The sequence below is a fragment of the Gopherus evgoodei genome, chromosome 4, assembly GCF_007399415.2.
Source record: "Gopherus evgoodei ecotype Sinaloan lineage chromosome 4, rGopEvg1_v1.p, whole genome shotgun sequence".
NCBI lineage: Eukaryota > Metazoa > Chordata > Testudines > Testudinidae > Gopherus > Gopherus evgoodei.
The window spans coordinates 77,618,696-77,642,880 of NC_044325.1; the positions used below are offsets into that span (position 1 = coordinate 77,618,696).

The 24,185-nt window shown below is 43.5% G+C and overlaps 1 protein-coding gene and 1 long non-coding RNA gene across 8 annotated transcripts in view; both read right to left on the bottom strand.

Annotated features, from left to right (window-relative positions):
* Window positions 1-24,185, bottom strand: part of LOC115650270 (transmembrane protein 263-like) — a 351,659-nt gene that overhangs the window by 113,838 nt on the left and 213,636 nt on the right. The gene's annotated exons all lie outside the window — the stretch shown is intronic.
* Window positions 771-23,826, bottom strand: LOC115650272. The gene is made up of 3 exons (XR_004000046.1): window positions 23,814-23,826; window positions 11,251-11,255; window positions 771-847 (listed from the first exon to the last, which is right to left on the bottom strand). It is a non-coding gene; the product is annotated as an uncharacterized LOC115650272 (long non-coding RNA).

Sequence of the window (24,185 nt, forward strand, 5' to 3'; positions counted from 1 at the left end):
CTCTTACTCTCAGCAACTTGTGCCTCTAGCTCCCAGCTGCTCTCACACACACTTCCTGTCCTCTGGCTTCTCCTTGCCTGACTGGAGTGAGCTCCTTCTTAAACCCAGGTGCCCTGATTAGCCTGCCTTGATTGGCTGCAGGTGTTCTAATCAGCTTGTCTGCCTTAATTGGTTCTAACAGGTTCCTGATTACTCTAGTGCAGCCCCTGCTCTGGTCACTCAGGGAACAGAAAACTACTCATCCAGTGACCAGTATATTTGCCCTCTACCAGACTCCTGTACCACACTGGCCTGGGTCTGTCACATATAGTAACGCATTCTCTAACATTAGGATGGGAAGGGCAGGCTCCCCCCTCCCTTGGTAACATACATTCTGTCCTCACCTTGTGCCATCACCTCCATTCTTTCATCCATGTTTTTTTCTTTTCTTTAGGCAATTTTTAGGCTATTTATTAATTGAGATCCCTGGGGGGGTGCTTTCTCTTAGTTATCTGAACAATTTGGAGGTAGGGCTCCCCAGCTGTATCCAATAAACACTCCCCTCTGTAATTAAGTGGAGTAATCTCCTTAGAACTTTTTATAAATTTGTCCATCTCATACACAGACATCATAAAAACACAATTTACAAATAGGCCCCAATACCCCAGCAGGCACACATCCCTCTGAAACCCCACAAGGCTCTTCTTCCAAGAGAGAGACTTCACCTCACCCAGTGCGCATCCCTCCCCTTCACCAGAACCCCAGGAGAACCCTGTGACAGTGCACCCCATATATGATTATGACATACTTATAATGTATTTTATACAAGGTAAGTCATGTGAGGTGTCATTGGAACAGTTATGATTTGCTGAATATCTATGTGTATGCATGTATCATTTTTGTATCTGAAGTTATGAATATTGACTCTGTATCTGTACTTCAAATGTAATTACATCTGGATAATGCTCACTGGACAAGATACTTTCAGTCTAGATAGTGGGTGGGAAAGGGCCTATTCAGGGCATTGGGTCATTAGGAAAGAACAATGGACCTTAGGAGAAGCTTATCTCCCACCTCGGGAGCCTTTCCGAGAACGCTACAGACAGCCTTCAAGTAATGGCTGCCATGACTCTACAAGGACATGTGATCAGACTACATGATGCTGGACTTGAGATGCCAGTATTTTTCCACAGACTGGTCTGGGAACCAAGCTTGGAAACAAAGGGTTCCTGCCATATGCAAAAGCTCTATAAGACAGGGAGTGACATCATCTGTTGTTCTTCAATCCCCACGCAAGACGACTCCTGGAAATGCCTGTGGAACAAAGGTTGAACTGGGGGAAGTGCTGGACCCAAGCTAACGGGATTTCTAGCCTGTGAATGAAACACCTGGGGATTCCAAGCTGTAACACAAGTGAAGCTTGTCCCTTAAAAATCTGCAGCCACTTGTATCATCTTTTAGGGTGAGAATCTGCTATTCATATCTAATCCATTTAGTATATTAAGCTTAGTTTGCGTTTTTGTTTATTTGCTAGGTAATCTGCTTTGATCTCTTTGCTATCACTCATAATCACTTAAAATCTATCTTTTGTTGTTAATAAACTTGTTTTTGCTTTATCTAAATGAGTGAGTTGGAGTGAAGTGTGTGGGAATCATAACTCGGGGCAAAGGCTATTGCATATTCATCTCCATATTGAGGGAGAGGGCAAACTTTATGAGTTTACGCTGTACAGGTCCCTGTGCAGCAAAAGATGGTTTAATTTTGGGTTTATACTCCAGAGGGGGTGTGTGTGTGCCTGGGGCACTTGGAGTTGCCTTAGCTGTAGTCTTTTTATTGTTGGTTCATTGCAGAGGCTGGACAGAGAGCCTGCATGTAACTGCAGCTGGGTGTGTCCCTAGCTGTATGAATGCTGGTGAAAGTGCAGGCTGGAGGGCTCTGCAGCTTGTCACAACAGTACAATGTGAGAGGGAGCCCAGGCTGGTGGGTCGGGGGCTCAGTGGTACCCCAGTTCCAGGTGGCACCCTGGGAGGAACCTATCACAAACCCATCTTGCGTGTATCCTGACGCGTAACAAATCTGGGCTCTGGCAAGCCAACGTACAAAAGGAATTCCAGAGCTGAGGGCTTCATGTTAGAATTGCTCTGTATCTAATCGTTCCTGATTAAACCAGCCGATTGTTATCTTAAGTGCATCTGTTGATCCCAAATGCTGCTATACCACGCAGGAATGAGGTTACTAAGATTCAGCCCATTTAATGCTTTAAAGGTCAAAGCCAGCACCTTAAATTACACTAGGAACCCGATACACATCATCCACGACCATCTCATATTACCTGAGACTAAATGCCTCTCAAACCAGCCTCGGAGTAGCGCAATAAGGTTTCATATTTTAATTCATTTAGATACAATGCCAAACCTGCTTGATCTTTGCCCCACAACCCTCTGGTTCGGAAGCCTGGATTTAAGAAACTTTGGTGTTACCAACAAGATCTTAATTGTTTATGATGCGTATATACAAGTCTTCTTTGTGTTAAATGAGAATTGTGATTCTGTCTTGTTTATATGAACCTTCCATGCCTGGTGCATGCCTGAAATAGCAAAAGCCATCACTCACTCAACTTAATGTAGCCCTGTTCTACCTGGATGTTAACTTATAAGCAACTGCTCCAAGAAATGGGTGACGAGCAGAGCAGAAAGCACAGGGGAACCCGGATTAACTATCCTTGAGCAGGGCATTATGCACCTGCCTTCAATTCTGGAAGAAGGTGTTTGGAGTGGGAAGGGAATTAGGCACTGAGTTGATGCTCTGACAGAAAGGGGATGATACTTGGTCAGACAGGACCAGCTCCACAGGCAATATCCTGGCAGAGCAGAGGAAGAGTGTCTTTTCAAAGGGGCTCAGACTAAGAGGAGAAAAACACAACTCACCTTTACAGGGCTTTTATCCCTTTATTTGTATGATCCTTTAATAACCCTTTCTTCAAAGCAGTGCACCATAATAGTGATAGCCCCTGGGAGGAAAATGTTTGGTGCAACCACGCCCCGACTCATGGTGAACATTTGCAGCAGTTTTAATAGTACTGAGGTGCCAACAGTTCCAGTTTGCTTTCCGCTCATCACTAGAATAACCCCCGAGTCAAAGTCATCAAGATCCAGAAACTCCCTGCACACTCACTCTTTGTTTGAGTATTGAACTGGAGGTCCTTGTGGCATGTGCTGAGACCCCACAGGCAGTGAAAGGCATGGCTACAGCTATGACTAAATGGATGCAGGCTACATTGCACTGTGGAAAGAAAAAATAGACTGGAGAGAAAGGAAAGAAAAGCAAAAGGCAACCCCTGTCATTAAGTTACACTAACATTGCCATTGATTGCACTGAGACTCCCAAATCGACAGACCAGCTTACTTGCTCACTCCAGCTGTCCAGTCCTAGCCTGCCCTTCCCTCTCCTTTTCAGATACACGCTCCCTTACTCATTCAGCTACTAAAACCAAACAAGGTAAAGGACTGAATATAGAATACAAGACACAAGGCCAACCATTCTTCTACCAAGTCTGGAGCCCCTGCTCTCCACCAGCCAAGTGCTGTCTCTGAGGGTGCAGGGTAAGCACTCAAGCATATTATGTGTTGGAGGCAGAAAGGGTATTTGAACAAGTATTTGAACAAGGGTATTTGAACAAGGGTTGATTAAGCTGTGATTCCCAAAGCAAAAGGCATCTAAAGGGCTCCAGAGATGCAAGCTCTTCAGGGAGAGTCCCCTGTGCTTTACAGTTAACCCTCAGAAGATTGCTGGTCTTGTGAAATTACTTCATTTGTCTCACACAGCAGGAGGTCAGAAAGGATCCAAGCAGAGGAGCAGCAGATTGCCAGAGGCCCATGTGATGCAGGAGGGATCAAACAGTTTCAGACATTATAGGTGCTTATTCAATACTCCCTCACTCCTTTCTTCCTCTTATGCTTTCTGACTGGGCTGTCCTCTCCTCTCCATAAGAGAGAGACAGAGAAGAACAGGGCCCTGATGGAGACAGGTGACAAGGAAAACTGGTAACCAACCAAATAAACATCCAGGCGTACATCTCCAATGGCTGATGATCAACCAAACACTGTTCTGAACCCTCCAGCACTCTCCTTTCTAGGGCTGCCAATTTTCTGATTGCAGGAAACCGAACACCCTTTTCCCACTCCCAGACTCACTCTTTCACTGAGGCCCCACCCCATGCTCACTCCACCCTCTCCCTCCATTGCTCGCTCTCCCTGACCCTCACTCACTCGCTCTTTTTCACTGGGCTGGGACAGACGGTTGGAGTGTGGGAGGGGTTGAGAGCTCTGGCTCAGGGTGTGGGTGGAGATGTAGCCCTGAGGATTAATCTGTTGGTATATATAAAATATCTTTTTGATAAATTTAAGTATGTAATAGGCTTATAGATTTATAGATTTGCAATAGCTGAAATGCAAGACACCTACAGGTCAGACATCCTGTATGACGCTAAGGCAACCTTTGGGACCCTTACTCAAAAAAGTAATAATAAGACAAAATACCTACGCAGATGTCTGGAGACCTTTTAACTCAACCAATAACAATAAAGGGTGGAAAAAGGGATTTTTGCCCATAAATCTAACAAGTACACCACAAATGCATACATAACTGTCATTCATATGCACACACGTTAGCCTATGAGGCAGGTGTACCCTAACATTTCCGTGGGGGAAAGATGAAATCTGGGCATAGGATGAAGGACTTCCGAATAATGCTCTATAAAAGGTGAAACAAATCACCATTAGATAGGCGATACACCCAACTATCTGTTCCTGTCTACACTTCATCGCCTCCACCCCCATCTACATATCGATGCTACCCATCTACGAAGGCTATTAATTATTAATAGGCTGTAGTGTTATTTCTTTTCAAAACTGTAAGTAAAAAGGAATCTAATTTCCCTTCTGCTTCATTCTTACCCTCTAAAGCATCTAGTATATGTAGGGCTAAAACCAAAACGCATACAATAGCTTCCTCTATCAGAGGTGTGAAAAACACCCAAAGTGCTGCTGCACTACACAGAGTGAGCTTATAACAGTGTATCATCATAAATATATCTCTTAAAGAACTGTGATATTTTGTAACTTTGTAATCTTGAACTGTTTTAACATTTACTTATTGTTTCATTGATTTTAATAAAAAGGTCTTTGTGACTATACCTGTCTCAGTGTAAGCTCCTCTCATATACCCCGAAGTTCCTTTTATAAACTCTGTGAAGCCTGATTCAGGACGAGCTTTATCTTCTGATCAAATATATTGGCGAGCCAAACCCATACTAATTAATTATCCAATAATTATTAATATTACTAATTAATTAAAATTAATTAGTCAAATAAAATTAAATTAAGTGGCTACATTATACCAATCATACTAACCCACCCCAAATCAGGCTACAGAGATGAGAGGTTTGGGGTATGGGAGGGGGCTCGGGACTGGAACAGGGGGTTGGAGTGCAGTGGGATGAGGGCTCTGGCTGGAGGTGCATGCTCTGGGGTGGTGCTGAGGATGAGGGGTTTGGGGTGCAGGAGGGGGCTGGTAGTGGGCCAAGGGGTTTGGAGTGTGGCAGAGGGATCAGGGAAGGGGCGGGGGGGTGGAGTGTGAGAGGGGATGAGGGCTCTGGGGTGGGGCCAGAAATAAGGGGTTCAGAGTGCAGGCAGGGGCTCTGGGCTGGGACTAGGTTTGGGTGTGGAAGGGGGTGTGGGCTCTGGGTGAGGCCAGAAATGAGGGGTTTGAGGTGTGGGATGGGGCTCAGGGCTGGGGAAGGGGGTTGCGGTGCAGGTGGAGTGAGGGCTATGCGGTGGGGCCTGGGATGAAGGATTTGGGATGCCAGAGGGGGCTCCGGTGTGCGGAACTGGATGCGGGCTCCAGAAGGGAGTTTGGATGTGGGAGAGGGCTCAGGACTGGGGCAGAGAGTTGGGGTGTGGGTGTGGGCTCTGGGATAGAGTTTGGGTGTAGGAGGGGGCTCAGGGCTGGGGCAGGGGGTTTGTGTGTTGGAGGGGGTTTGGGTTCCAGCTAGGGGTGCAGGCTCAGGGGTGGGGCCGGAGATGAGGGGTTCAGATTGTGGGATCCGGGCAGAGCTTAACTCAGTCAGCTCCTGGAAACAGCTGCTATGGCTCTGTGGCCCCTAAGCGCAGGGGCGGCCAGGGGGCTCTGCGTGCTGCCCATGCCCACAGGCACTGCTCCTGCAGCTCCCATTGGCCGTGATTCCTGGCCAATGGGAGCTGGCACTCAGGCTGGGATCAGCATAAAGAGCCTCCCTGGCTGCGCCTGAGCTTAGGGAACGCAGGCATATGCCGTCTGCTTCCGGGAGCTGCGCAGAGCCAGGGCTGGCAAGGACCCTTAGCCCCACTGCGACACCGACTGGACTTTTAGTGAAGCCACCAGGGTCCCTTTTCAACTGGGCGTTCCAGTAAAAAAACAGACATCTGGCAATCTTACTTCTTTCTCTTCTTCCAACCAAAACAATTTACCTGGTGCCCTGGCAGGAATCATTATTCCCTCACCTGTTCGCTTGGAATTCCTTATACAAACTTGTAGAAAAACAGGCAGATTGTACTACATAGTCTTCCCTAATGATCTGTTTCCAAGTACCTTCCCAGTAATAAAAACATTACAGTTGTTTAACAAAACTAGAACTGTCTGCCTCCAAAATATCCTCATCAATTAATTAACTACCTCTTAAACAGCACTGGATATGCACCCGGCCAAAATGAAGTAAACATGTGTAAACTAGAGTACCATTAATCTGATATCATATATGTAGGCTTGGCAGAGTTCAATTTCACATAATTTTGACAGGCATTATCAACCTTTATTTTGAAGCATATTTTTCTATTTTATCTACTTAAAATTTTCACAGTTGCACAAAATTATGGATTTTAAGCATTTTTTTATTTTTATCAATTCAAATGTTCACAGTTGCTGGAAATTGAGGGGGCAGGCAATCATTATTTAATGGCAGTAGATGTTGAGATTCAAAAGTTCAAGCTTTATAACCGTTAAAACACAAATTGTCAACATAATATGTCAAAATATATGAAGTAATTATCCTTAAATCAAACTGTACTAAGCTCTCTAGCAGCATTTTCCTACTTTGCCTGTGTGTCAATCATCATTGATAAAAAAATTTTTCATCAGTTTGCCAGAGTATGGTGAAATCAATGTTTATCGACATTTACCAACAAAAGCTAATTCTTCCAGGCCTACGTATACGGTCGTATCTTACACAGAGAAACAACCAGTATGGCTCCAGGGCGCAATCCGACATGAAGAGTATTGAATCCACGGCCATTCTAGAACCCCTGAAATGAGTTCACCTGGCTTGCCGCACAGGCTTGGAGCGCTGCTGTTATAAACAAGCATGGAGTTTGCTCATTCAGGAAGCAGAGCCATGACTGCACACGACTTCACTGACACCTAGTAAGAAAATCTGTAAATTGGATCGCTCCCCCTCCTGAAGTAATTTAATTCCATAAACTGAAGGCAATGGTGTAGCCAGGTTTCCCCTCTGTTCTCTATTATCTGTATGAGTCATTGACATGCAGCACTTACTATGCTTGCGAGACTACAGCCAAAAAACACAATGCTCATGAGACTACAGCCAAAAACCACAAAAGGGCAGAGTAGCATCTGACCGTTTCTCTTGCTAAACACACATCTAATTACAGACTAATGTAGGTTTTTTTCAGGAATGGTCTCTTTTCTGTTTTTGTATAGCATCCAGCACAATAAGGTACCAGTCCTGATTGGAGTCTTTAGGCCCTAACATAATTATAGACTATTAAATGCTGCACAGAAAAGCTCGAAAGTGAACCCAAGTGCAACTGATGCAGTGATGGCTACCTGAGTTGTCAGAGGGCAAACCTACAGCTGTGAGAGGTGTGAACTGTCCCACTCATCTCTATGTGGTGTTAACTCTGAAATGCACGGGATAGGGCCAACTGACATCACTGTGTTGGGTACCTGGCCAGCGCCAACCCCTCATGGTCCTGCTGAGAAGTCGGCAGGGCTTCCATCACAGAGTCTCTGCTCTGTAGTGTGGCAGCTATGTCCTCTCTCTTCCAGGATGAGGCTGTGGTCTGGGAAGGGGAGAGGTCTCACTCTGTCCAAACTATGACCATAGAATGATAGGACTGGAAGGGACTTCAAGAGGTCATCTACTCCTGTTCCCTGTGCTCATGGCAGGACAAGTATTATCTAGACCATCCCTGGCAGGTGTTTGTCTAACTTGCTTGTGGCAGAGTGCTGGTTGAGAAGCCCTTAATCAGCTCCTGCCACTTCAGCCCCCATCTAGGGGGATCGATTGGGGCTGGGTGAATAGCCCTGGGCCTGCCTGGTAACTGGCTGCACCTGCCAGTCTTATTAGCCCAGAACGATAAAGGCTGGGAGGAAGCCAGGGAAAACGGGGAAGGGGAGGGGAGGGGAGGGAAGAGGACAGGACAGGACAGGGGACGGGAAGGGACGAGACGAGACGAGACAGGCTAGACACAGAAGGAGGTGGGGACCTCCTAGTCTGTTGCTGGCCAGGCTTGTTGTAGGCAAAGTAGTTGTGAAGTCTGTATCTAGTTGGGAACTGGTGGTGCAAAACCTTTTCAGAATAAAGAGCATGGGTGTTGCCCCAGACTGAAGTGTCCCTGACTCATTGAAGAGGGAGGCCCAGGGGCCGAATACCGAGGCGCACAGAATGAACCCCGTTACATTGCTCTTAAGAATCTCCAATGACAGACTCCACAACCTCCCTGGGCAATTTATTCCAGTGCTCAGCTACCTTGACATTTAGGAAGTTTTTCCTAGTGTCCACCCTGAACCCGCTCTCTGAAATGTAAGCCCATTGCTTCTTGTCCTATCCTCGAAGGTTAGGGAGAATTTTTTTTTCGCCCTCCTCTCTCTAACCTTTTATGTATTTGAAAACGCATGTCTTCCTCCCTCTTATTCTTCTCTTCTACAGATTAAACAAACCCAGCTTTTTTCAATCCTCCCTCATATGACATGTTTTCTAGACCTTTAACTATCGTTGTTGCTCTGCTCTGGACTTTCTCCAATTTGCCCACATCTTTCCTGAAATGTGGCACCCAGAACTGGATACAATACTCCAGTTTAGGCCTAATCAGCATGGAGTAAAGAGGAAGAATTGTTTTTTGTGTCTTGCTTACAACACTCCTGCTAATACATCCCAGAATGATGTTCACTTTTTTTTTTGCAACAGTGTTAAACTATTTACTCATATTTAACTTGTGGTCCACTATGACCCACCCAGATCCCTTTCTGCATTACTCCTTCCTAGGCAGTCATTTACCATTTTGTATGTGTGCAACTGATTGTTTCTTCCTAAGTGGAGTACTTTCTATTTGTCCTTATTGAATTTCATCCTATTTACTTGAGACCATTTCTCCAGTTTGTCCAGATCATTTTGAATTATAATCCTACCCTCCAAAGCACTTGGAATCCCTCTCAGCTTGATATGATCCGCAAACTTTAAAAGTGTACTCTCTATGCCATTATCTACATCACTGATGAATGGAATAGAGTAAATGAGGGGGCCTAGCAGATTGTTCTTGTAGGAGTGGCTCCTTCCACAGACCTCTCCAACAGGGCCTTCCATGGGCCATTGTGCTAGGGTGCCAGATTGCCTTAATTCATCCCTGACTGTAAGGAAAATGCCATTGAATAGAAGTGAGTTTCTGAATTCCCTCCCCCTGCCAAAAAAAACCCTACAAAAATCACACTTCCGATAGGCTGGTGGAATTGCAAGGCACTTGTTCTACTTTGCATTAAAATCAGATAATATAAGCACCATTCCAATCTATCTAGTGAATGTTTTGGTTTGGAGGCAACAAAGAAGTTCTCTGTTACTAATAAGAAAAATAATTTAAAACCTCTGACGGGCTGACAGTTCACCAACAGTGGGCAAAGCACTGCAGAAGCGACTGTCCCTGTGGGAACTGGCAAGTACAGAGTAGGAGAGAAAAAGAACTGTTTGAATTAAACCAAGAACATTTGCTCTAAATAAAAGCTATTTTGAGAAATTAAAGCAAACAAATGTCAGCCCCATGCAGCAGTGTGTTGAGATGGGATGTGCTGTAATGGGTTGTGACACTTTGTAAATTAAAGCTTTTTCTTCTCCCCTGAGGGAGAGAATTCAAGTGCAGTTAAATGCTTGAACTTGGAAATTCTGCTTGCTTGACACTTTTTGCCATGTTGTGATTCCATTGATCCTGTAAGGCAAGACACCTCAGTGCCTGGCCCTTGGATGGTCCCTGCTCTCCCTTCCTCTACCTGAAAGAGGGGACTGTGCAAGGGAAGCTCGCAGTTAACAAACACATACTTGCATACAGCTTCCACCTCCATGCTTCTGCTCTCAATCTCCAGCTAACACTGATCATGTTTTCTTGATCACTTCTTACTATGAAATCAACTGATGTAATCCCCAGCCTCGGATCTTAAACTCGCAGGCCCAGGCTATGAAAATTAATTCACAGTATACCTACTTAACCAGCTGGAAGTTGTTTATAATTCTATATATTACGAAGGCCTCAGCATCTTGAGTAGCCTGTGGTATGATATGTAAACAAATGCCCATGCTACTTTGCAAGACAGAAAGGTGAAATGAGAGACTAGGCAAAAATAAGGATGTTTAAATGCACCAAGAAAATCCTACATCCAAAGCTAAAAGGGTCAAACAAACATAGAGCTACTAACACTTTGTGGAAAATAAACCACAATTCGGCTTAGATAGTCTCACCCACATTTGCTGCATTACTTTGCCCAGGCCCTTTATTATTTTCAAATATTTTTAGGAATAAAGAATGAGAGAAAGAGAGAAACAGAAGAACAAGAGCAAGAAACATGGAGAGAAAAGTTCAGAATAACACTGCCTCTTCTTAAAGCACTTTATAGTTATTATTAGTAAGGTGCCAACAATGGACACAGTGCTGTACAAGACTCAAATATCAAGAAAGATCCTGCCCTGGAGAGTTTACCACTTAGAAGACAGATCCAGAAAGGTGAGATGAGTTGGGAGAGCCAGAGGGAGCAGCTACTTTATTCCCTCTTCATCTCACAAGTTTTATTTATTTTTTAAATAAGAGTCTCTAGAAGGAGGGGGGCCTTTAAAAGGGAATTGACTAAGCAATGACTGGGGACCTGGTGCCTTAGGTGGTTTCATGCAAAAGCGAGTAGGCACAAAAGGCTGAATTGGCTATGGGGACACAACTATTAGTTACCAAGATTAACAACTTAATCTTTAAATCTCTCTGGGAGGTAGGCAGATATTTCCCAATATTGCAGAATTGGAAACTGAGGCAAAAATTAAGTGACAGTGCATAGATACTACAACGATATTGCTTTAGAAATACTTGGAAAAACATCTTATTCCATAGGAGTCCACCTCACAGCAGGCATTAGGTTTTGTAATATTCTCTCACAAACCTTCCTATTTCCTAGCCAGGTCTTTGTGATAACCAGAGAAAGACCATCCTCCAAAGTATCTCTTATTTACGCTGGGGGAGGATTCTGCTAGTTTAGGACCCAGTACTGTGCCTAATGAAATCAACAGCAGAACCCCTATTAACTTTCGTGGGAGCAGGACTGGCCTGTTCAGTTAGAACTTAGTAATTATCCATGCTGAGTAGACATGCTCAGTAAAAATGACAGACGCTTCAATGTCAAGTCTTTGAGTTTTTGTCTCAGCTCTCAGTAACCACAACTCAGGAACTCTTGGCTCCCACTTGTATGTTCTGACCACTACCAGATTGAGACAGATGCTGTCTCTGTTCTCAAAGGAACATTTCAAAATTTTCATGGAGATGTCAGCTACTCTGTATTCGCTAAAGGCAATGACACTTCATTTTTGAAATGGAGGCAATTTCTTATTTATAAATGTGAAACTGGAAAGTATGGAAAATTACAACCATGCCTCTCTCTCTGCACATCTGCAATTTAGACAGCTGAACTGATCTGTCACCAAACTAAGTCGAAAGTCATTCATTATGCCCATGCTGAGACTTTGCTTGCCTTACTTTAGTCCAGAATGAAAGTGCACCAATACGTTTTAACCCTCAGAATACACATACGAACAGACCAGATCCACTGACAGACCCTTCATTATAGCTAGAGGTGTATAGCTAAAACCCCATACCTATATCTATGTAGATATGACACCTTCCCTTAGAGATGCAATGACACTTTTTGGAAGGTTAGATTGTCAATATGATTAAAAAAGTATAAGGCAGAGCAATAAATGGGGTTTCTAAGTAAAAGCAAGACCTCAGCCAACTGTAAAAGGAATGAAAGAACAGTGGGATGGGTAGCACTCTGGAGTCCAACCTTTCCCCTATTTAATATGCAAAAACTAGCAAATTCAAATTCCTAGTTCCCACAGCAACTGCAACTCAGTTCCTTGTGCCGATGTAGTATTTGGATTTATTGTACATGCAGGTCATTGATAGTTTAAAACCTGTGTGCAGTGTAACCAGGTTACGGTATCGTTGCTCTGGGAGCCATAACATCTGTATGTCTGGATAACCACACTCTGCAACACACTTCAGTCTATAGGGAAACATGCGTTCCCCCTATTTGGTTGTAACTTATTTCTCATCTAATCCTTTCAACCCCGCAAAAAGCATATTCCTCACTGAGGGCTGCAGCTAGCACATGCCAGGTTTGAAGTCAAAAAGGATTTCTGAATTATTCAAACACCTGAACTACTGATGGTTGGGAGAAAACACACTTTGATAACTGAAGAATGACAACACAGATATTTATACACATTGAAAAATGTCTGGGCTGAAAAGAATGGAAAATGTCATCCCCCTCCCTAATAAGAGGTTTGACAGGTTTGTTTACACCTGGGATGAAAACTAAGAATAGGGAGACCATAGAGGGCCTTATGATAAGCTTCACTGCTGGCCACTGTGACGGGGCACATCAGCTTCTGAGTCCAAGGGAAGAGGCCATCTCACCCTTTGTAATCTGGTGCCATGCTTTCTTGGGGCATCCAGAACTGTAAGCAGAGCCGGCACTAGGCATAAGCAGTCTAAGCAATTGCTTAGGGCCCCAAGCCGCTCAAGGAGGCCCCCTATTTGATTTTTATTATGTGTGTTGGGGGAAACGAAAAATATTTCTGCTTAGGGCCCCCAATGGGCTAGCACCACCTCTGTCTGTACGTAACCCTGTTACCTCTCTGCCTTAGCAAAAGAGGGATTTCTTGGTCTTACACTGTGTGGCAGCTCCCTGCTACCTCCAGCCAAACAAACTCCTTAGGACTCTGCCAGTCCTAACTTTGTCTTGCAGGTTAACCCTTGGTGTACTTCCGTTCCCAAACTCTCCAGAAGTGTCTCCCAGCTGCATCTGACCCCAGTCAATGGATGCCCACAGCAATATCAAGTCTGCTGTCTCCAAAGAGACCAGATACACACCAGCCTGTTGGCTCAGCTGAGGGTGCACACCTCTCTTCTGTACACCAATTATAAAAAAAACAAGAATAAGTTAATTAATAAAGAAGAGAGACAATAGAAACAAAGCGGTTACAAATAAAACAAAAGTATAATCGCGCTTTCTAGTGGCTAAAACATAACACATGAGGTTACAATCTTTGTCTAAGGCACTTCTCAGTGTCACCAACCCACATGGTTGGGGATCATAGCTGCAAAGAACACTGACCTCTTTGTTCCCTCGGCGATAGATAACCAAAGTGGCTTTTTGCTTCTCCTTATATTCCCCAGAGTTTATTATTTTTTGTCACCAGAGTCAGGATGCACCCCTGGGGTTCAGACTCCAGCATCTTCCCATGCTGATTTCACATTCTCATGTACATTTGCTCCTCTTGTTTACCTCCAATGCAAATGAACTGTCCATTGTTTCTGGCAGCACTATGCTCAACTTCCAATAGAGACGGGGAGTTAACTATCCTCCCACTTATCTGGAAGAAAACCTTTTTCTCTCTTTGTCTGGTAACCAAAGTTAAGTATAGTATCAGTAAGTATCCATAATTCCTCATACTGTGTTAATACATACATTCCGCAGTGATATCAATGACCAGTGTTTCACAGCTGTTCATTTGAAATCTTACATGACATTCTTTATAGATAAGTATCATGAGAGCAATGTATTAGGTGTAGTGAGTTTGTTAGGCCTGATAGCAGTTGCTGTTACATGGCAGTGAATTCTGTGTCAGTGGGCACTGAAGGGCTCCTTGAGTCATGTGTGGGCAGAAACCTGGAGTGGGGAGAGGAAAGACAAGGAAGGAAGTTTATGTTCCACTATCCCAACTCTATCTGCAAACATCCAGATGTAAAGTTGTCCATGTTCTTGGCCCACTGGATGACTGGATGGGAAAAAGTCAACTCTAGTTCTCAGGTACCTATAGGACAGACTGTCAGGAACCATCCTGATTTAAAATAAGGTTTGCCCAATTCATACCTGTGAATTACACCTGCATATTCCAGCTCAGGGCGCCTTGGAGCTTCAAAACTTAGCATGGTTCCAGGTTGTTGGGAAGATACTTTCTTTGCACTAGTCTGACCATCAGTTTAGGAATAGAAATCATTTCCTGCCCTAGTGGCTGTTGAAACCAGTAATGGAGCACGCTCGAGCTAGATCTGGGACTGATGATCCTTGAATCTTGCATGAATAGGTGTCCTGCTTTTTAGGCATCCCCCACCATCATATCTGAAATTGGCAGGCCATTGTGTCCATATTATAGGGGTCATAGAGATTTGCTGCCTCAGCACATCTATCCCAGCCCATACATCCCCCCTTTCACACCACCACTTGATATTCGCCCTGTGATAGGGTTTTTTTTTTAGTATAATCACTCTTGACCCTATGTTAACATCTTCTCCCTCTCTTTCTGGCAGACTTTCAGTTTTCAGAGGGCTGTTGAGTGCTCTCTCTTTACTGGGATTTTTATGTTTCCCTATATATTACTGTGTTGCAGTTTGAACTGCTGTGGTGCAGTAGCCCACGTGGCTTGCAGGGAGAGGTAAAATAAAGGCAGCTTATAAGTATTATTACCCTTATTCTTTTCGAGGTTTAAGGTTATCTCAAGGGTTTTATACATTTTCTGTATTTTTGTTTCTTTTTATCACTTTCCTGCTCTGTTTTCTCATTTACATTTTTGTAGGCAGTGCAAACTCTACCATCTAAGTCTACAGCGAAGGACACACAAACCATTTCAGGTCAAGCAAATTGCAGCAGTGGGCAGCCCAGCTGGGCTTCTTATTTCAGAGAAGCAGTTCTGAAATGCAGACAGTTTTCCCTGGGATTGTCGAGTGCCCCTGCTAGTCTCCTATCAAGTCATGGAGGAAAATAATTTTATCTGTAATAAGCTCCATTTTTCTGAATTGTTGAGGGGGAGGAGAAAGAAAATGATTCCTGTAGCACTTCTGGAAAACTTTAAAATGTTATTGCTATGGTAACAGTTCCCTGTCATCATGAAATGGGGGGAGAAGGAAGAGAAGCATGGTAGGTGGGATCTGAATTTAACACCCTAGATTTAATCTGCACACCTCTGGCAGCACAGTCTGTTGTGAATAACATCAGCAATTTGCCTTTGGTTTGGTATAAACAAAACTGCAGGTAATGGAAATTCAAGCTGAAAGCCTGAGAACAGTAGGGAGAGTCGAAAGTGGAACAAGATCAAAAAATCTCCACAAGCCAAACGTTATATATGGTGATGGCGAAAATCAAGTACAGAGCTGGGCTAGGAAATGCTTCCACCAAGTCAACCCTGTGCAGTTTGCAGTGGAGCTCATCTATGTGAGCCAGAAGCAGGGGCGGCTCCAGGCACCAGCGCTCCAAGCGCGTGCCTGGGGCGGCAAGCCGCGGGGGGCGCTCTGCCGGTCGCCATTAGGCAGCATGCCTGCGGAGGGTCCGCTGGTCCCACGGCTTTGGTGGACCTCCCGCAGGACCAGTGGACCCCCCGTGCTTGGGGCAGCAAAATGTTTGGAGCCGACCCTGGCCAGAAGGACATGGCAAAAGACTGAACGTCTTTCTAGCATTCTCAGAAGGGAAAGTAAAATAGGCTGGAGAAGCCCTTTATAGGCTCAGAGCTGAAGAAGGGGTAGAAGAGGGACTCTGATTGTATCAGGCCAGAGGAAGTTTCATTAAAATAGTGGTTCCAAAACTTCAACAACTCGCGAACCCCTTTCACTAACATGTCAAGTCTCATGAACCCCCTCCTAAAAATGAATATTTCCAGGGATTTTCTCCCTTACCTCAGCATAAATTATAAAAGCAGTGATATTGGAAATATAAATTTTGTTTTTTTTTATGACATGCTGATTACACACTATTTATTAATTATTAGTTATCATGACAGCATTTTTATTACATTATGAAAATGGCAACGCTTCCAAGATCTCACTTCTGTAGCTTATATCACTTTTGATTAAGCCTGTTATAAGACAAGGCTACTATCAGAGGCACCAGTAGAAAAAAAGATGTGCAGGGGCAAAGCCCTCACGCACCCTAGGACCTGGGGGGGCACTGCCAGAAAAGTTGGGGGAGCCTGCGGGGGTCATGGAAAAAAAGGGGAGGGACCCGTGGAGGGGCGTGCCAATGTGGGGGCAGCACATGACCCTCGTTGCCCCCCCCCACCCCCGTACTGGCACCTCTGACTCCTATGTTTCATCAAGGAGTATCAGATGTGAAACACCAGGAAGGTATTTAAGAAGCCAACTCAAAGAGTTCCTTCTACACAAGCATTCAGGTCTTGAGCAACAATGCACAACAAAGCTTAAACTTGTTCTTCATAATAATTTAAAAACAACACTAGCAGCCTATTTAAGTTTAAAAACAGCAAAAAATATCCACCTCTCTTTCCATTTCTTATAAGGAGTCTTGAAATGTAAATCTCCTCAGTGTGATAGATACACTTGCTTTGATCAGCTTAGCTCTTGGAAGGCCAGGGGCTCCGGGCTGCTGGCCCTGTGCTGCCGGGGGGGCCCTATGGACAGCTCTATCCGCCATTAGGAAATTTTTTCCCAAGAACCCCCTGTAACATTTAGTGAACCCCCAGGGGTTCACGAACCCCAGTTTGGGAACCACGGCATTAAAACAATGGAATCTGGTGAAACAAACATCTGTTATAGGAACAGTTCTTAGGCGAGAGAAAGTCTTCCAGGCAATAAGACGGTGGGCAGGGGCTGAACAGCTTTATGTCGCATCTCTCAGGAGACACAACCCTGCAAACAGACTCCATATGCACCTCAGGAATTTAGGATCAATTCAATATTTGACCTGAATCCCGCTCCTTCTGCGTGAGTGTGCATGTGCATGCATATGTGCAAGCATACACACAGGTGTTCTCTTTGATTAGGGTTGCCAACCCTCCAGGATTGGCCTGGAATCTCCTGGAATTGGCATTGATCTCCCGGGGACTATTGAAAGCAATCCGAGAGATTTTAATAGGATATTTTAAGAAAATGACATTATGTCATGCTGGGAAAGCTGCAGTCAGAGTTGGCAACCGTATCTTTGATGTACACAGAGATTGTGGTCCCAACTGCAAAGCACACTCAATTTTCAATGAACGTAATGGAACTTAAGCAAGTGCTTAAGTGCTCTGCTGAATTGGTGCCTGTATCATTATAGACACATCTCCAGCAATCTTGAAATTAAAAATGACAACACAGGAACTTGTTACATAACAGCTAGGTGTGTTTATTGCATGTGATCACACCATTGTAGTGGTTGATAGCTTTTTGGCTGAACACTATTCGAAAGGAGGGTAGATCATCAAGAGGGAAAAAATGGATCCTGATACCAAGAAAGCTTTTGAAAGATTGTTTCCTTTTTCACTCAATGAACATCTGTAATCCCCAAATTCCTGTCGCTATTCCTACCACCTGGTGAAAATGAAATTAATCCAACACATAGACTCTGATCTCTGCCCACACAATGAACATGAAAGACCAACATGCATTATCCAGGCCCATTACAACAAAGTGCCTTTAAATCTGCAGGTGCTGTGCTTTCTTTTATACCAACTCCTAACGTTTCATTTTGGATGGATCTCTAAATGGCACTGTTGAGGTGGCCTCTCCCCTTACTTTGCCAAGGAAATCCATCCAAGGAGAAATGAGTGTGAAGGTCCTCCAAGGAAAGGACATATAGTAAAAAATCTGCCCAGGGCTGGTAAGGGTTAACCACAACACTGGCAGTACATTCTCATTTAGTTTCTAAGCTTTAGCGGGAGGAGAATTTCACAAATAAACTTGCAAGCTTTGCAGATCAATTTTCTACGTGGTTTTATCACTCTGTTTCTCTCTTAATCAGCCCCTATCGTTTTTCGGTCTCTTTTTCAGACACATTTTTAGTGCTCAGTGCCATCTCTGGAACAATACAAGGCCCTCTATTCCTCTCCTTTCCAATATTTGAAACCATATTGGGCAGTTTGGTGGCATTTGTATTTCCGTTGAGAGTATTTAGGAATAAACAGTTATAGAAAACATTCCCCTAGGGCTCCAGCACTGCAGAGCATGCCCTACAGACCTTGAATGTCTGAATACTCAGCAAGCATTTAAATGATAATATTATATTAGAGCTGCAGGAGCTGCTGTGTAAATAACTGTGCACTGTCCTTCCTCATTGATTTTGTACACACGCACACCCTGAAAAATTGTTTGAAAAAATGGAAAACCCAGACAGCAATAATTTAAAACTGTAAAGTGAAAAAACAGGCTATTTAATGGCAAAGAGATAAACGGCATTTAATGAGAATTTGAAGGGGTGGAAGGGACGCTCTGTGAAGCTTTGATCCAATCGCCAACTATCAGGAACACCGACACCAAGGGCAAAGGAGGTTTAAATGGACAGAGAGACCAGATCACACACAGGACAGAGCACTTCTAAAAGCCCTCTGGTATTAAAACACACACACAACAATCACAAAGAACCAGGAGATCTCTTGAGGAGTTGTTTTTAGTTTCTGCTAATGCAGATATTTACACACATACAGAAACCACTTATCCAAAAAACAGCTCTAATCTGACGGCAGCCCATGGTGACTTCTTTCCACAAGTAGGTCAAATTTTAGAATTAGGACACTGAGCCACAGAACAGTTAAGTGGTTTGCCCAACGTCAAGCCGGGAGTCAATGGCAAATCTAGAAAGAGAACTCAGTCCTCCTGATTCCCAGACCTGTGCTCTATTTACTGGGCCATTTTACCTCTTGGCTGTCTTAATCTTTAATGTCAAGATGTGACTTACGGAGACTATAGGTCCCAGCATGCAGTGCAGGCAGATAAATCCAATAAAGACAGAATGATACATGCCAGGACCTCCTCTTCATTACAGATCAGGACACTGCAACCTTTTCTATTTTAAGCAAATAATGGGAGACCCAGAGGCTCCTGGCAAGTTACCACCATGACTGTTAATTGGGCAAAATCCTTATTCCTTTTTAAAACTGGAACTGTAAGCATACATGGCATAAAAATATTTTACATTTATAAGTTCTGTTAATTGAGTTCATTGCTGTAAATACATCAAATCCTAGCAAATCTCCATAACAAAAATTATCCCTCTGTTTCCCTCTATGATGCCCAGATGGTGATCTTTACAATCCTGAGTCACTGAGATCACTACTAGAGCTGGCCAAAAAAAGAGAATCCCTTTCCATGAAAATTTTCATGTTTTTGAAAAAAAAGTTTAATTCCAAAGCAGGATGAAGTGTCAAAAACACAAAACTTTTAGTGGAAAGAGATTTCAAAACAAATTCCATTTTGGGAGAACAGAAACAAATTTTTTTGGCTTCCCAACTGCCCTGGGGGAAGGCTCTTGTTAGTTTCACTCGTGAAACTAACAAGATCTCTCCAGCCCTGCAGCTGAAGAGGCAGAGAGCCCAACTGCTCTCTCTCCCTGCCAATCCTCCAGCTTGGAGAGCCAGAGAGGCACTGCCTGTTCCACAAAGCTTGAGGGGAAGGCAGAGTGCCCCTGTGCAATGCATCTTCATCCTCTGGAGCTAACAGGGAGATGGAGAAAGCTGTCTGTTTTGACTAAAGTATAGTCAAATAGGTGGTAGATTTGGTGACGTGTTTGGCTCTATTGTATTGGCATTTTCCAATGAAACAAAGCTTCATCAGAAAATTTCCAACCAGCTCTAGTCACTGCACATCTAATTATTTTTATTGCTAATCTAAGAAGGGTTATCTTCCAGATGACACACTGTTTCCCCTCACCGCCTAGCTTACCTGACTTATCTGATACATTAGAATCCACTTAATTCTGTGATGACCAGCCCTCTAAGGTGGATTCCAGTGAACTCTCAAGACAAACTACAGAGAGTTTGCTGAAGGGCTGATCAGTTCCACCACTGAAACCATTCCCTTTTATGGGAGCAGAGAGATCTCTTAACTCAAATGTAATCTTCTCTTAATTATATCAGTTGGCTGGGTGCTTCTATGAAAAAAGATGTGCCATTATTCTCTGATCTTCCATTCATCTGAGTGAACATTCTATAAAAAGCTACCATCAAAACATGTGGAACTACAGGCAACAGTGAAAAAGGTGAAGGGAGAGATTTTCAGAGGCACAAATGGCAGTTAAGTGCCTATCTGACATGTTCACCTTTGAAAATGTCTCCCAAAAACAGCATTTCCCATTTCCCCACTGCCCATGGTGCTTCCCTTCCCAGCTTCCTGGTGATTTGAGTTTGTTCAACAAGGAAACAAAGGAATGCCATTATCAACAGAGTTAAAGAAAACACGGGAACTGGCAGCATGAGGAAACAAACTGGCAATGTGATGGCAAGGAGAGACAGCTCCCATACCAGACAGCCCAATCCCTTTAAAGTCTCATACAAAGGTTTGCTCATGCTTCCAAGCCACATTTTTTACTAGAATTGCATCTGCATGACTGAATGGAGCTGCACAGCCATCCAACAAATTCACAGAAAGGCCACAAGTGGTGCTAGTTCCAAATAAAGAGGAAACATACTGACAGTCAAATTGCTTCTCTCAATAGACCTGCCACTCCTTCCAGGTGGCACTGAGGAGAAATTCATCATGAACATTATTGCTGCAGAAGTAGACTTACTCAAGGGCAGGCTTAGAAGTGGCATACAGTGTTGAGCTGCGGGGAAAAAACAGAGTCCACCCTATTTCCCACCCTCAAGGATTCCCCTTGATATTATTAGCATGGAGCTTTACATTCTGCTTCATAGGAGTTCTAGTAGTTTTCCCTTTTCAACCCTAGCCTAGGCATTATACATTGAAAATGGTATTGCAGAGCTACAGCAAGGGTCCGAACTGGGGTGAGGGTGGGCCAATGCAAAACAAGAGTTGGCAAAATAAGGGAAAAAAAGAACAAGGTGTTAAACTGAAGAAAAGGATTCTTATAGTCTGTAAAGAATCCTGTGGCACCTTATAGACTAACAGACGTTTTGGAGCATGAGCTTTCGTGGGTGAATATTTCCATTACATGCATCTGAGGAAGTGGGTATTCACCCACGAAAGCTCATGCTCCAAAACGTCTGTTAGTCTATAAGGTGCCACAGGATTCTTTGCTGCTTTTACAGATCCAGACTAACATGGCTACCCTCTGATACTTATAGTCTGTGTTATACAGAATCTATGAAAAACAACAGGAAGCAACTATGGTTTTGCAGCACAGAAGAATACTGGCAACAATTCATAACTATCCTCAGCAGAGAGGCCAAAGACAGAATAGGCAAGAGAGCCAGCTACTTTCTTTTCTCTCCATGTCAGGTCTGAGGCACATTGGCAAGAAGAACAGGTGAAGATGAAGCTGGACTGTGGATTGGAAGAGATTCCAGATTCCAGCACCACTACTGTCAGTACGGCTCCTTTCCCCAACACACTTAGAATCAAGAATGCCAGCATTGCCCCATTGCTAGAAAGGTTCTTTCCCTCATCTTCTTTTTCTTTGAGAAGGGTCACATTTTGCTTCAGAGGGAGAAGAGAATGGCTATCGCTGTTAAGTTTATATTCTTGATGCTTTTCAATAAAATAAAACCTTTTTATAAGTCAACGCCATGCAGAATGAAGTGGAATTAAAGTTCTGAATTGCATCAATGCAGTTACTGTGACATTAGCTCTATTAGTGATGTTTTTTTCCACTCCCCTTGGAGTGCAGGACTTAGCACTTCCTGCTTCGGTTGATCAGAGGAGGAGCTGTAAGATGAAGCAGAGAAGAGGCCAGCAATGATAAAGACAGCTGTAGAAGGAGAAAACAGGCTCAAATCCACAAAAACTGTAGGCTTTGATTATAGCAAAAATCCATTTAAGAGTGCAGTGGTTTAAGTTTAAAAACCATAAACAGATGGTTAAGGGTTAATGTCTCTTTTACCTGTAAAGGGTTAAGAAGCTCAGTGAACCTGGCTGACACCTGACCAGAGGACCAATGGGGGAACAAGATACTTTCAAATCTTGGAGGAGGGAAGTCTTTGTTCGTGCTGTTTGTTTTGTTCTTTGTTCGCTCTTGGGGCTAAGAGGGACCAGACGTGCACCCCAGGTCTCCCCAATCTTTCTGAAACAGTCTCTCATGTTCAAAATAGTAAGTACTAGCTAGAAAAGGCGGATTAGTCTAATGTTTATTTTCTTAACTTGTGAATGTTTATTTTGCTGGAAGTATTTTTACCTCTGTTTGCTGTAACTTGGATCTCAGGCTGGGGGGGGGGGAAGTCCCTCTAGTCTATATGAGCTGAATACCCTGTAAACATTTTCCATCTTGATTTTACAGAGATAATTTTTACTTTTTCTTTCTTTAATTAAAAGCTTTTTTTTTTTTAAGAACCTGATTGATTTTTTTCCCTTGTCTAAGACCCAAGGGGATTGGGTCTGAACTCACCAGGGATTGGTAGGGGGAAAGGAGCGGGGGAGGTTAATTCCTCTCTATTTTAAGATCCAAGGAGTTTGGATCAGTGTAGCCTCTCAGGGTACCCAGGGAGAGGAAAGTCGGGAGGGGGAAAGGAGGGGTGATGGTTTATTTCTCCTTGTTTTAAGACCCAAGGGGTTTGGGTCTTGGGTCCTCCAGGGAAGGTTTTGGGGGAACAGAAAGTGTGCCAAATACTATATTTTGGCTGGTGGCAGCGCTATCAGATCTAAGCTAGGAATTAAGCTTAGAAGGGTACATGCAAGTCCCCACTTTTAGGATGCTAAAGTTCAAAGTGGGAAAAATACCTTGACACCAGCTTTGCTGTTTAGATACTCACATGCCTGCAATCAGTGTAGCATCTAAGCGCCCAAGCAGGTTCCATTTTACATTTTAATTCTCCTCCTCATCTCAATACACAGAGTTGGGAGAAAGAAAAAAATTAAAGAGGCGGTAAAAGTGAGTAAACTAAACTCCATATTTCCCAAGTGAGAAATGGGTAAACTTACCCATGTAGCATTTGTCACTCAGCTAGTTCACAAAAGGAAAATGGCAGTCGATTAATCATAGTTAACTCATGCGGATAACATACAAAAAATAATCGTGATTAAAAAAAATTAAAGAAGATACCAATGTGAGATTTCTAAAGAAAGCTAAAGCACTTGACCGAAGATTTAAGAATCTGAAGTGCCTTCCAAAATCTGAGAGGGATGGGATGTGGAGCATGCTTTCAGAAGTCTTAAAAGAGCAACACTCTGATGCAGAAACTACAGAACCTGAACCACCAAAAAAGAAAATCAACCTTCTGCTGGTGACATCTGACTCAGATGATGAAAATGAACATGTGTTGTTCTGTACTGCTTTGGATCGTTATTGAGCAGAACCTATCATCAGCATGGATGCATGTCATCTAGAATGGTGGTTGAAACATGAAGGGACTTATGAATCTTTAGCACATCTGGCACATAAATATCTTGTAATGCCGGCTACAACAGTGCCATGTGAACGCCTGTTCTCACTTTCAAGTGACATTGTAAACAAGAAGCGGGCAGCATTATCTACTGCAAATGTAAACAAACTTGTTTGCCTGAGTGCTTGGCTGAACAAGAAGTAGGACTGAGTGGGCCTGTAGGCGCTAAAGTTTTACACTGTTTTATTTTTGAATGCAGTTATTTTTTGTATATAACTCTACATTTGTAAGTTCAACTTTCACGATAGAGAGATTGCAGTACAGTACTTGTATTAAGTGAATTGAAAAATACTATTATTGTTACAGTGCAAATATGTATAATAAAAAATAAAGTAAGCACTGTACACTTTGTATTCTGCATTGTAAT